This window comes from Nicotiana tabacum, chromosome 8, assembly GCF_000715075.1.
Source record: "Nicotiana tabacum cultivar K326 chromosome 8, ASM71507v2, whole genome shotgun sequence".
Lineage (NCBI taxonomy): Eukaryota > Viridiplantae > Streptophyta > Magnoliopsida > Solanales > Solanaceae > Nicotiana > Nicotiana tabacum.
Genome location: NC_134087.1, coordinates 176,856,120 through 176,869,526, shown reverse-complemented (window position 1 = coordinate 176,869,526; position 13,407 = coordinate 176,856,120).

The window sequence follows — 13,407 nt, the reverse complement described above, 5'->3', positions numbered from 1 at the left end:
AGCCTATTATGGCCGGGTACAATATGATGATGATGATGCCCACAGAGGCGAATGCTTTAAAGGTTTATGTATTTATACATATGTATCATGCATTTCATGTAAGTAGCCCTCAGAGGTACTAAGATGTTACAGGTTGTATATTCTCTATCCTTGCTTACATTACTGATCGCATTTATGGTTACTTGCCTTACATACTCAGTACTTTATTCGTACTGACGTCCTTTTATTTGTGGACGCTGCATGTCGTGCTGCAGGTCCTGATAGACAGGCAGGTGCAGCTCCCCCACCACAGTAGACTGTCCAGTTCAGCGGTGATTGGCGAGATCCCTTCTCCGGACTTGCCTTGGTCTTGGTATGCAATTTTTGTTATAGACATTATGGGTATGTCGGGGCCCTGTTCTAGCTATGTTGCAACACTTATGTTCTTTTAGAGGCTCATAGACAGGTGTCGGCTTATGTATAGTTTGGTATGCCTTGTCGGCTAGTTTTTGTTGTATAGTCTTTCATAGTAGCATGGTAGCTCATACCTTATATGTAGTTTCTTGATTGTCTGGTCATCCCCTGCTATGTATGTTCATGCCATCATATTTTATTGTTGGTTGTCCATGATCTAGGTCTACCATTTATATTGATCTCGTCAGCCTTAAAAGATAATAATGAAGGTTAGATGAAATGTACGTTGGTGCTCGGCAAGTGTGGTCGGGTGCTAGTCATGGCCCTTCAGTTTGGGTCGTGACACATACCTTATTTGTGAACTCTTAATTTCCTTTACCGTGTTTGTTCTACTCTGCTGAATGCTATATAACCTCACCATTCTGATTTTTTAAAAAAAGGACACGAACACGCACGCTCAGACTCAGTCACCTATACTTACAAGCACACACTGATACACACTTACAGTTCTTTGATTTATTGCACTCTCTAGCTGGCTAAAAGCCAATGCTAGACTCTTGGATTTCATTCATCTTCACCTTCTTGTTTGCTATCTCCTTAACTGGTATACCTCCATTTCTGTTATCATGTTCTCTTCTATATGCTATGTAGTTGGACTTCAATATAATTCTGTTTGCCCTTCTGTTTCCTATTTACTGCTCTCTTAACTAGTATGTCTCAATTCTTGTTACCGTTTTCTATTCTATATGGTATGTAGTCAGTCTATTATACACCTCAACATGTTCCTGTTTGATACATGATTCCTGATCATCTTGTTCTCACCTGTTATGCCTCAGTTACTGTTGTTCCATGTGATTATATGATTAGTATACTTTCAACTGCGATATGTTTCTGTTTGCCATGTGTTTCCTGCTTGCATTCTCCTTGACTAGTATGCCTCAAATCCTGTTAATTTGCTTTGTTCTATGTGGTTATGTGATGGGCTTACCTTAGTATGTCTAGCCGTGGATTTCTGTTCACTTCTTTTTAGACAAGCGAGCTTTAGTTCCTACTATCCTGTGCTATATGTTTGTTTGGTCAGTTATTTCAAACTCTAGCATGCTTCTGTTCAATATATGTCTATATGAGTCCACCTAGTGATAGTTAATAAACTAAGTTATATGAAACCCTACATATATACCTTCAAAATCATGCATTAATAGAAATTGGTTTTTTACAATTTTCTATATTTTTATTAATTTATCCAGCATTTTATTTCCAATAAATAATGACAGAATTGCATCGCAAGTGATTTCAAAATCATTTCTTGATTTAATTTATTATTTATGGTCCTATTTAAATTAAATTATTCCATATTAACCAAATTGGCATCGTTTGGCTACATTTGCAATAACTTTACAATTATAGCCCAAGCATATGATTTTATACTATTTTTGACCGGAAATTAATCATTTATATTTTAAAATACTAAGTAATCTTTTTTAACTATTTCTATGCATAAAATTTATTTTTGTACAATTATCAGCTATTTTTATAAATTATTTTATTTAATTTAATTGGGTATTTAACAAATAGCCAATTCCATTTCAATTCTAGCCTAATAATCATATCCCAACCCAATTAAAATAGCCCAAACCCCATGCCAAATCCATCTAAATTACCGGACCCAATCCCTAAATCTACCCGGCCCAAACCTGATTTAATCTTGGTCGTTGATCATTTTTTATCAACGGCCCAGATTTACCCTTTCCTAATTTAACCTAATAGACTACCCCCCCCCCCAAACCCTCACTGTCTCTCATTCTCTCATCACTCTCCGCTGTTACATCTCTCTCAAGACTCTCTCTGCTAAACCTAAGCTCCTACTTGTCGGTCGTTGGCTTGCCGGTACCGATGGTGGTTCCACCACCACCCCTAGCCTTCATGGCTCCCTCACATGCTGGATCCTTGCTACCTTGAGGCCCTCGAGGGAACCAGAAGGCGGTTCACTCACCTCCCATGGTTTCTATGTCATTCTCAGGCCGTCCGAGTAAGATTCTACCATCTCCGGCTAGAACTTGTAGTTTCTAGGCCTGTTCTCTTTCTCTTTGGGTTGTCTCTATGAAATCCTAAATACTAGCTATTGATTTCTTAGATCTGTAACAGTTCTGAGTACATTTTGAGTTTATCCTTACTATTTTCTTGATAATCTTTCCGATTTTTCAAAAATGCCTCTTCGTCTTCAAACTAGGGTTTCTTAACCCCTTTTTGAAATGACTTCTCCTCTGATTTTCGATATTATTCTACGATGTTTAAATGGTTTGTTTAAGTTTTTCTTTTATCGGATTCATTATATTGAAACCCCCTAATTTTCGGCTTTAGTCTTGGATTCTGAGTTCGTCTTTTTGTTTGTTCATTCAATTTGTCTGTATGTTTGATTCGCATTAATATGCTTCGATTAATTAGAGTATTTTAAGATTATTACCCTAGTAATATCTTATTAAGGTTTCTGATTTGGTTTTTCCTGTTTATACTTTGTTTATTGGTTTATTCATGAAAGTCTATACTATTTCCCTTAGTATTGGTACTATTTTTCGATTCTTGAATCCTTGATTTACTGTGTTGATACTCTTATACTGATTTTCGGCTATTTTTCCTATTTTCATAACCCTTAAAATTATTTTTTACCTTATTATGTGGTTGTCTGTATTATTAATTAATTCTTACTATTATTTCCTTAATTAGACCATATGTATCTATCCCTAATTACATATTCTGTACCTATATTGTTTGAATTCTTTCCTTATTTGTTACCTACTTTCTACTGTTGGTAAATTACTCTCTTATTTAAGGGAGACTTGGCTGATTTTCGTTCTTAATTGATTCTGTAGTTCTATAATTGCTGAACAATTGATTCTTGCCTTATTTACCTAGCTTTCAAACTATTATATATACCCTCTTCTCTTTTCATTACACACACGAACACATTAGTTCAAACTCTCTCACACTCAAAACTTTTCTGCTCTCTTTCTTCGGCTACTTGCTCTTATTCTGAGTTAGCCGGCTGCAAGCCAAGGCTAACTATTGTGCTCTTCTATTCTTCACTTTGTATTTACTATCTCTTTAGTGGTATGTTCTGATTTCAATTCAAGTCCCAAAACCAACGTGTTTCTTTTACTGCTTCAGTTTATCATGTTTCTGATTTATTTCTATCTACGGTTCTGTTGTTCAATGTGTAATTGACATGTTTACATTACTGCTTCATATAGCATGCTAGTCTAACCCTCTTAGGGCATCTCAGAACATGTTCTACTCTCTTGGTAGTCTATTTCAATGTGACTCTACCCTATTTTGAATACTTGTCTACTTGTTATCCAGTTTTGGAATGCATTTACTTTGCAAATTGATCGGTCACTTTAAATGTCTGATTCTGTTATTTCTGAATTTCATACTGTGTTGGTATCCCTAGCTATTCCCTAATCCCATAAACCCTCACAAGAACTGCTATGCTCCTCTAACTATGTGTTTACCTATATGACTTATGTGTCCCCAAATCCCTTTACCCATGTTTGTGGTTGCTGAACCTGCCATGGTTCTATGTTCTTGGGTTATGTATGAACCTGTTTTGAGTGTTCTGTTTGGACTATTGCTTATTACTCTACTCCCTTTTCAAAACTGTCTCTGTGTTTTTTTACAAAACTATTTCAAACAAGTCTCTTTTTAAACCATTTCCATGCTTAAATCTTTTCAAGCACTTTCACATATACTCTTAGGTTTTAAGATCTGCCCCTCTAATGTGTGACTGCTTAGGGGCCCTATGAGATCCCTCTGAACTCTGATACATTAGAGCTGGCCATTCCACACTGCACTTACTCAACTATGATTATGAAATTTGGGTGTGAGCACTGCCGGATCCCTTGAGGTCCTTAGGGAACTCTGACACACGCGGATTATGTGAAAGGTTGTGAGGCAATCTGGCATTGGTAACTCTAGAAATCTGGGCCTACTTTCAGGCTCCCTATAGAGTAACTTCTTATTTTTCTTATCTAATCATGTAATTCATGCAATATTGTTCTGTAATAATTTGTTGTAAACAAATACTAGGGATGGATAGTGAAAATGGGAGGGTAGCTATGCCTGTTATAGACATCAAATGGGTAGAAAACCATTCTTTAGGTTTACATTTTCTATATGCGCAATAGAGTCCAGGTTTAGAACCAACATGTGCAAAAACATATCATGTATTAGAGACCATGCTCTTAGGTTTCATGTATATTGTTTCAGCATCTCATTTTGACATTCTTACTATCAGTTAGAAATCTTGTTCTAGGATAAAGGGCATTAAAACAAAAACTGCTACTCCTGTACACTTGACAGCATGCTCTACAATGTTGTAACCTTTATGCATTTAGACATCCTGCTTTTAGGAAATTCTGCAATCAAGTTGTGCATTTAGAAATCCTTCTTTAGGAATTTCGCATATAAATCATTCTATACCTTATGTGTGCATATTAGATACCATGTTTAGGTTCTCATTCATACTCACTCAACTTACGCCTAGTAAACTACTGATGCATGAAACGGAGTATTAACAATCTTATCTTGCTTTAAACAAACTGGTAATAATCCCTGTATTTTGTAACACCTAGAACAACATGATCTTAGGAAAAAATGACTTCTAAACTTCTAATGGTTTTGGTAACAACTGTGCACTATCTCACGCCCAGGCAAACCTTAGGAAATTAACCCTTATAAACTAGAAACTACCTCTTTGTGTGTACTGCTTGATGATTAACAGGCTTAAAATCAATAGGCAAACTGATTAGGGCCCCTGCTTCTGAGTTATAAAATAAAATTGCATATCTTATGTATTCTGATATTCGCCTAGACATCATGTCTTAGAATACTGTTTAACAATATTGCCCTTATTTGTGTTTGAGTCATGTTGTTTACATACCTTATCTGTGGAGGTAAAACTAAGCCTCTTATTTGCTCTTTCCTGCTTTTATTTGCTAAAGCCCTATGTATTCTTGCTTGTCGCCCTAGTATTTTCTCCTTCAAGCCTAAGGGTCTGTCTAGAACTGCCTGTAGGTAGAGGTCTTAATTTCCTCCAGGACCATTAAGAAGGGACATATAATAGCACGCAATAGAGATCGCTAACCAACACTCGCTTTAATAACCTCTAAGAGGTAGGAATGGGTATATATAGATATGATGACTACACGCTAATGTCACGTGTAACCCCTCATTGAGGAGTGTTTACCGGAAATTGCATGGGTGATCCTATAGGCTAACCAACCTAGGACCCCTCCTTCCCGAATTCCCTTTGCCTAAAACTTTGATTTTCTATATAACTTGTTCAAATTCTTTGTCTTATCGTCTGATTCAGACAATGTCCACATGCTTTATTTGTAGTTATTTGTGTCAAGTACCTATTCATTAAAGGACCAATTCATAAGTATAAGTTCGGCGGGGATACATAGTTGTGGACCAAGAGGGGTGCCTAACACTTCCTCTCGAGGTTATTTCAAGCCCTTACCCTAAATCTCTGGTAATCCAAACCAATCCGAGAGTTAATCGCTCTAAGTGCCCTAATTCACCATAATCCGTTAGGTGGCGATTCTTCAAAATACCCAATTCCCAAAAGGAAATGAGTTATTACCCCCATAAATGTCGAAATCCAGACCTTTCTTCCCCGTAAAAAAAGGGGGCACGACAGCATGGAGACTCTGCTGGGAATACCTTTAGGCTCTTACCATAACGAACTTATTCTTATGAATTAGTTCAAGCATGCTTTATCCTGTACCCTTTCCCCTTGTTTTAATTTAAACTGTCTATTTTCTTTTAAGCATTTATGATTCTTTATCCCTGAAACTGACTTGTCTTTTGTTTCTTCTTCTTGTAACTGTCTTTCAATCATTTAAATACCGTATTTATTTTTCCTACGTGCAAATACTTGACTACATATTATTAATTGTTGCATAAATCATGCTCTACATTATATTCCACCCACGCGTATCAAATCATATAGCATTGCTTAATGAATGGTTGCGCTCTTCCTATTTATTACCCTTAAATTTGGAAAGACTTATTTGCGGTAAAACCAGTCGATCGGCAGTGCAGTCGACAGTTTTGTGGCTTCCCTCTCAAGTTGTCCGCTTGAGGGTACCAATCTAAAACCCCATAGTAGCCTTACTTTGGTCAAAATTGTGCATGCATCATGGTCAAAACTAGTCGGATCAATATGCTATCCACATAATGATCCTTTAAGATAAGCCTTATCCAAAATTCCATCGGGTTTTCCATAATCCCAACGGACACAACCACGTTCTGTGCATTAATTTGGAGAACTAAATGCCGATATGTTAATAATGAATGTATCAGTAGTCGAGTCTGGTGGGGAGAAAGCCCTAACCCTTTTTTGTTTTGCAGAAAATGAGGAATGGCGTCCCCAGCTTCGGTATGGTTAGCACACCCTCACTCTTGTTAGACTAGTGGAGGAATCTCTCATCAGACGACCAAATCAATGAAGGGAAAGAGAGGGCTGCCAAATCTAGCGAAAAACCGTAATACCTGGAATACAACCTGTTGGAATTAGAAGGAAAAGTGAGGAAGAGAGTCACCGACTGCCAGAACGCTGAGGGAAATGAATGATGACATTTTGCAAGGGCATTCTTACTGGTGAACCTATGCGAACTGGAGGATTTGATCAACGAGAAAATTCAACCTGAGGAAGGTCCTTCTAGGACCAAATAGGCTAGATTTATTTGCTTTCCTAAATGTAATAAGGCCAAGTACCAGTAGTGACTTAATTTTATTGTCTTAGTGTCGTTTTGAGATTCGTCTATTTTTATATAATGAAATGAAGCATTTGTTGGCATTAAAAGTTCTCCAAATTTATTTGTCGGTAGGCCTACCTGGGGCACAACGAGGTTCCCAAAGTAGGACACGAATTTATATTTCCGCAATATGTGTTTAAATACCGCAAACATTTCAGGATCCTCACTAACTTGTTACCTTTTTTTGTTTTTCCTTATTTTTGTTATTTCTATCCCCTTAGGTTGTTTCGCTCATACTGGCCTCATCAGCGTATCATACCAGATCTAGAGGCCCTACACCACCTCCTCCTCCAAGCAACATAAAGGGCAGAGGAAAAGCAAAAATGGACGACTTAAGTGGTATCCGAAAGGAGAATATTGAGAACGCAGAAACCTCAGATGGTCGTAGTACTCCGGCCCCAAATGATCTAGTCTTGAGGCTGGAACAAAAGATACTAGAACTGCAAGGAGAACTTGAGTAGGTTCGCAACTTGAAAAACCTGTCACTCACCTTAAATGTTCGCAACATCCACCAACAAAACACAAAGAACCCAGCACCTCCTCAGAACACACAAAACCAAAATCCTCCCGCGCCAAATCAATACTTTACTCCACCCCAAAATCTGAATCCACTGCCAATACCAACTCCACCACAATATCATCATCAACCAATTCAGTACCTACCAATCACCACTTACCACACTCCCCAAAACACACCACAACACATTCTCGATCCCCAAAATTCCACCAATGACCATCATTACACCTAAGTCCCTGGCACTCATCAAAGCAACCCTCTATATGTGGAAACTGTACCTCATTCTACCCAACGAATCTCCTATACATTGGAATCCTCCGAGAAGGACCTGCTCATTAAAAACATGGCTGAAGAACTCAAGAAGTTAACAAGTCGAGTTCAAGGTGTTGAAGGCGACAGAGGAATAAATGGTTTAAACTATGAAGACATGTGCATACAACCAGATGTGGAACTGCCTGAGGGGTACAAACCTCCCAAGTTCAAGATGTTCGATGGCATAGGTGATCCAGGGCTCATCTAAGGACCTATTGTGACAAGCTTGTTGGGGTCGGGAAAAATGAAAAGATCCGGATGAAGCTCTTTATGAGGAGTCTTACTAGGGATGCTTTGGCTTGGTATATTAGCTAAAATCCTAAGAAATGGTCCAATTGGGTAAGTATGGCGTCGGATTTCATGGACCGATTCAGGTTCGACACAGAGAATACATTGGATGTTTTCTACATTAAGAATCTTAAGAAGAAACCTACTGAGACTTTTCGTGAGTATGCTAGTCGTAGGAGGTCAGAAGCGGCCAAGGTGAGGCCATCTTTGGATGAAGAACAGATGAATAAATTCTTGGTCAGAGCACGGGATCCGCAATATTATGAAAGGTTGATGGTTATCGAAAATCACAAATTCTCTAACATCATCAAACTTGGAGAAAGAATTGAAGAAGGAATCAAGAGCAATATGGTAACGAACTTTGAGGCACTACAAGCCACAAATAAGGCATTACAGTCAGACGACATATCAAAGAGGAAAGATGTTGGAACAGTAATGGTGTCTCAGGGCCCAAACTCTCCACTTATCTATCAAACCCCTCCACCCACATATCAAATATCTCTACCCACATACCAAACATCACCGCCTACATATCAACATCCATCTCCCAGATACTCCCAACCTGCCACTATCTATCAAACTTATAACTCCCAACCATCCCACTTCCAAACACCACCAGCTCGCCAAAATTATCCAAGACCAAGACCCAACTTCGACCGCAAGCCACCCAGACAATACACCTCCATTGTTGAGCCCATCGACCAGTTGTATGAAAAGTTGAAAGCCGTGGGTTACATCACTCTTATTCCCGCTGTGACATTAGAAAATCCATCCCAATGGGTCAATCCAAACAAAACTTGTGCGTACCATTCCGGTATGAAGGGGCACACCACTACTGAGTGTCGAACACTGAAGGATAAGATCTAGATTCTAATTGACAACAAGGTCATACAGGCGAAGGAAGCCTCACCTAATGTCCGCAAATATCCCCTCCCTGATCATAGAGGTGATGGCATACATGTGATAGAGATGAATGAAGAATGGGACCCTGAGGGGTCGATTGGGTTTATTCGAGAAGGAGATGACTTTAAAGTTGCAGTCACACTTACTCCTATTGTGGTACAAACTCAATCACCAATCAAAGTTGAGGTAACTGCATCAGTTCCATTCGAGGTAGTGGTGGCTCCGCCCGCGGCCACCCGCAGTCCATTTGAAGTAGAAGTGGTCACACCCTTCACTGTGATAGTATCAACCACACCCACATTCAACTCAAAAGCAATTCCCTGGGATTATGTTGCCAAGGTTTGGCAAAAAGGGAAGGCCAAGGTAGAGGAATATGACGCCGCACAAGGAATGATTAGAATTGGAAGAGTCTATACACTAGAACATTTGGGAGGATCAAGTAAGGATGCCAATACTAGCCAGCCTATCATTGAGACTAGGCTAGATGACCTGTGGAGGAAAGTACAAGCAAAGGAGTATTCTGTTGTTGACCATCTCAACAATGTCCCTACTTAGATATCTATCCTATCAATATTGCAGAATTTAGAGGCATACAAGAACGCTTTAATGAAAGTGTTGAGCGAGGCTTATATACCCAATAACATCACTGGTGGAGAAATGGCCAACATGGTTGGGCAAGTACTAGAAAGTCATAAGATCATCTTCCACGAAGATGAGCTACCATCTGAGGGGCTGAATCACAATCGAGCATTGCATATTACGGTGCAATTTGAAGACAAGTTCATTGCCAAGGTCTTGGTTGATGGAGGTTCAAGCCTAAATATTTGTCCATTGGACACTCTGAAAAGGTTGGACAAAGGTTTCCATGAAATACGGGTAGGAGCATGAATGTGAAAGCATTCGTTGGGTCCCATAGGGACACGATCAGGGAAATCAACCTTTTCTTACAGATAGGGTCAACTTGGTTCGATGTCGAATTTCAGGTACTCGACATACCAGCCTCATATAACCTTCTATTGGGCCGGCAATGGATCCATGCCGCTGGAGTCGTGCCTTCCACACTACATCAAGCCGTGAAGTTTAAATGGAACCGTCAGGAGGTAATTATTCACGGGGATGGAAGTAACCCCATTTACACTAGTCAAACCATCCCGGCCATTGGACATAGAAGAAGGCTAGGAGGGGAAACATATCATCATATTGAACGGGTCAACACCGTCGAGAAGGATAAATGGTGGAGTGGTAAAATAGAAAATATGTTGGCATGGTCTAGATATGAACCCGGAAAAAAATTGGGAAAGAACCTTCAAGGTATCACTAAACCAATACAGCTAAAAAATCATGGTTCCACCTTTGGGCTTGGATACCAATACATATGGCAAGAGTACAGGAATTGGTCGCCTCCATGGCGTGTACCATATTACCCTCTTGAGCAGCCAATGCCACATTTGGAACAAGCTTTTCACCAGGCTGATACAATATGGGGGACTATAGAAGAAGAAGCACTAGCTGGTTGAAGAATTTGTTCTTGGAGGATGAATACATGGACTGCAGTGCCATAATTGAGGAGGAGGAGGAAGAAAGCCTCACTATTCAGACCGTGAAGAAGAGAGTTGTTCTTAGGAACTGGACCGCCATACCATCCCGAGCCCGCCGAGTCCCTAGGTAGCTTGACAGAACTTACTTCTATAGCCATTCTAGGCATTTAATATTTCCCGTAATTTTGTTTTAAGATTTACTTGTTTCAAAATAAATGCTTGATTCATCGAGCCGTACTTTGTCTGGACAATTTTTTCAATTTTAATCAAATGCATTTGCTCTTTATTATTCACTACTATCTTTACACTTTTCCTTTCTACAACGTTATTATTACTTTTCCTGATGAACCAGTGACTGTGACATGCAATAAGGCAATGCAACATGAGAATAGTGATTCAGATGAAGAAGATGAAATACCCAAGGAAATTGTCAGGGAGGTTGAAAATTTTGAGAATAAGCCTAAGTCCAATCTGGACGAGACCGACGCAGTATATTTGGGAGACGCCGAGACCGTCAAGGAGACTCGTATCAGCATCTACTTGTCACCGACAGAGAAGGAAGAATACATTCGGTTCCTAAAAGAGTATGATGATATTTTTGCATGGTCATATGATGACATGACCGGCTTGAGCACATCTATTGTGGCTCACAAGTTGCCTACTAATCCCATGTGCCCGCCAGTCAAGAAGAGACTCCAAAAGTTCAAACCAGACATGAGTCTGAAAATCAAGGATGAAGTTACCAAGAAGATCAAAGCCAAAGTTCTCAAGGTGTTTAAGTACCCAACCTGGTTAGCTACGTGCCAGTTCCGAAGAAGGATGGGAAGGTCCGAGTATGTGTTAACTATCGGGATTTAAACACATCAAGTCCCAAGGATGACTTCCCACTACCAAATATACACATCCTTATCGATAATTGCACCAAGCATGAACTCCAATCCTTTGTAGATTGCTTCGCGGGTTATCACCAAATTTGGATGGATGAAGAAAATGCAGACAATTTTCATCACACCGTGGGGTATATACTGTTACAAGATGATGTCATTCAGTCTGAAGAATGCTGGGGCCACTTACATGAGAGTCATGATAATCATCTTCCATGATATGATACATAAGGAAATAGAGGTGTATGTGGATGACGTCATTATCAAATCCAAGAAGGCCGCAGATCACATAACGGACCTGAAAAAGTTTTTTGACAGGCTAAGGAGGTACAATTTGAAACTGAACCCTGCAAAGTGTGCATTCAGGGTTCCCACAGGAAAATTATTGGGATTCATTGTCATTCAAGGCTATTCAGAAGTTACCACCACCTAAGAGCAAAAAGGACGTGATGAGGTTCCTAGGACGTCTCAACTATATCAGTCGCTTCATAGCACAGTCCACAATCCTATGTGAACCCATCTTCAAGATGTTGAGGAAAGATTCTAAAACAAGCTGGACAGAGGATTGTCAAAAAGCTTTTGACAAGATCAAGGAGTACCTATCCACACCACTAGTTTTGGTCCCGCCAGAACCAGGACGACCTTTGCTATTCTATCTATATGTATTAGATAGAGCCTTCGGATGTGTTTTGGGACAACATAACAAGATAGGAAGAAAAGGAGCAAGCTATATATTACTTGAGTAAGAAGTTCACACCTTATGAAGAACGGTATTCTCTGCTTGAACGCACTTGCTGTGCTTTGACCTGGACAACTCAGAAATTGAGGCATTACTTATGTGCCTAAACTACATACCACATATCCAGGATGGACCCTCTGAAGTACATATTTCAGAAACCCATGCCTACTGGGAAGTTGGCTAAATGGCAGATACTATTAAGTGAGTTTGATATCGTCTATGTAACTCAAAAGGCGGTCAAGGGACAAGCATTGGTAGATCCCCTTGCTGAAAATCCGATGGGAGGAGCATACGAGCCTTTGAAAACATATTTTCCTGATGAAGAAGTGTCATTCGTAGGGGAAGACATTACCGAAGCATATGACGGTTGGAGGATGTTCTTTGATGGAGCTGCAAATTTCAAAGGAGTAAGCATTGGAGCAGTTTTGGTATCAAAAACAGGTCAGCATTATTCGGTATCTGCTAAACTCAGATTTCCCTGCACCAACAACATGGCAGAGTATGAGGCCTACATACTAGGACTCAACATGGCAATCGACATGAACATTCAGGAGCTGCTGGTGATCGGTGATTCAGATTTGCTCGTGCACTAGGTACAAGGATAGTGGGCCACCAAGAATTCCAAGATATTGCCATATCTACACCATGTGCAGGAATTGAGAAAGAAATTTACAAAGATAGAATTCCGACATGTGCCCAGAATTCAGAATGAGTTTGCCGATGCATTGGCCACTTTATTATCTATGATACAACATCCAGATAAGAATTTCATTGATCCCATTCCGGTGAGTATCCATAATCAGCGGGCATATTGTGCTCATGTTGAAGAAGAAACAGATGGAAAGCCTTGGTTCCATGATATCAAGGAGTATTTGTCAAAGGGAGAATATTCAGAGCATGCAAACCACACTCAGAAATGCACACTCCGGAGATTGCCCAATAACTTCTTCCACAGTGGAGGGAACTTGTACAGAAGAACTCCTAATTTGGGTTTACTAAGGTGTGTTGAAGCAAA